The sequence below is a fragment of the Oncorhynchus gorbuscha genome, unplaced genomic scaffold (assembly GCF_021184085.1).
Source record: "Oncorhynchus gorbuscha isolate QuinsamMale2020 ecotype Even-year unplaced genomic scaffold, OgorEven_v1.0 Un_scaffold_16021, whole genome shotgun sequence".
Taxonomy (NCBI): Eukaryota; Metazoa; Chordata; class Actinopteri; order Salmoniformes; family Salmonidae; genus Oncorhynchus; species Oncorhynchus gorbuscha.
In genome coordinates, this window is record NW_025757750.1 from 1 (window position 1) to 1,855 (window position 1,855).

The 1,855-nt window shown below is 41.1% G+C and overlaps 1 long non-coding RNA gene across 1 annotated transcript; it reads right to left on the reverse strand.

Moving 5' to 3' along the window:
* Window positions 1–92: 92 nt before the first annotated feature.
* Window positions 93–1,302, reverse strand: LOC124030802. The gene is made up of 3 exons (XR_006838037.1): window positions 435–1,302; window positions 180–249; window positions 93–104 (listed from the first exon to the last, which is right to left on the reverse strand). It is a non-coding gene; the product is annotated as an uncharacterized LOC124030802 (long non-coding RNA).
* Window positions 1,303–1,855: the final 553 nt, after the last annotated feature.

Sequence of the window (1,855 nt, forward strand, 5' to 3'; positions counted from 1 at the left end):
CATCTTCTACTCTTACTGAACATTTATGAGGGCTGCAGTTTTTAGTGGCCAGCACAACAAATACACAACATTTAGTCTGTATCACAACACCTCTAGAACCTGACCTTCAGTCATCTTCTACTCTTACTGAACATTTATGAGGGCTGCAGTTTTTATGGCCAGCACAACAAATACACAACATTTAGTCTGTATCACAACACCTCTAGAACCTGACATTTAGTCTGTATCACAACACCTCTAGAACCTGACCTTCAGTCATCTTCATCTTACTGAACATTTATGAGGGCTGACAGTTTTTATGGCACAGCACAACAAATACACAACATTTAGTCTGTATCACAACACCTCTAGAACCTGACCTTCAGTCATCTTCTACTCTTACTGAACATTTATGAGGGCTGCAGTTTTTATGGCCAGCACAACAAATACACAACATTTAGTCTGTATCACAACACCTCTAGAACCTGACATTTAGTCTGTATCACAACACCTCTAGAACCTGACATTTAGTCTGTATCACAACACCTCTAGAACCTGGCCTTAAGTCTGTATCACAACACCTCTAGAACCTGACCTTCAGTCATCTTCTACTCTTACTGAACATTTATGAGGGCTGCAGTTTTTATGGCCAGCACAACAAATACACAACATTTAGTCTGTATCACAACACCTCTAGAACCTGACATTTAGTCTGTATCACAACACCTCTAGAACCTGACATTTAGTCTGTATCACAACACCTCTAGAACCTGGCCTTAAGTCTGTATCACAACACCTCTAGAACCTGACCTTCAGTCATCTTCTACTCTTACTGAACATTTATGAGGGCTGCAGTTTTTATGGCCAGCACAACAAATACACAACATTTAGTCTGTATCACAACACCTCTAGAACCTGACCTTCAGTCATCTTCTACTCTTACTGAACATTTATGAGGGCTGCAGTTTTTATGGCCAGCACAACAAATACACAACATTTATGAGGGCTGCAGTTTTTATGGCCAGCACAACAAATACACAACATTTATGAGGGCTGCAGTTTTTATGGCCAGCACAACAAATACACAACATTTATGAGGGCTGCAGTTTTTATGGCCAGCACAACAAATACACAACATTTATGAGGGCTGCAGTTTTTATGGCCAGCACAACAAATACACAACATTTATGAGGGCTGCAGTTTTTATGGCCAGCACAACAAATACACAACATTTTTTGGAGAGAAAGACAGCTGTTACCTGAACTTCATAAATGATCAACTGAACATGCACTGGTTGGACCAAAACCCATTCAGTCAATTCATTTATCCAGTCAGTCAGCAAGTCGCCATCCTCCCCATCCAATTACTTAACAGCTAATCAAATAGACACTCTGACTATTTGCATTGACCCCCCCCCCTTTGTTTTTACACTGCTGCTACTCACTGTTTATTACCATGCATAGTCACTCTACCCCTACCTACATGTACACTGCTGCTACTCACTGTTTATTACCATGCATAGTCACTCTACCCCTACCTACATGTACAAATTACTGTGACTCGGTACCGGTTCCTCCTGTACATAGCCTCATTATTGTTATTTTATTGTGTTACTTTTAATATATATATTTTTTTTACTTTAGTTCATTTAGTAAATATTTTCTTAACTCCATTTTGTTAAAACTGCATTGTTGGTTTTAAGCATTACACAGTTAGGTCTATGCCTGTTGTATTCGGCACATTTGACAAATATAATTTGATTTACCTGAGGAGTAGGAGCTGCTCCAGCCTTGGGCCAGGCCCAGGGAGTTGCCTCCCCAGGTGGAGGAGTGCTTGGTGGGGTTGGTGAGGCCCGGGGGCCGTGTGGGGGCGGCTG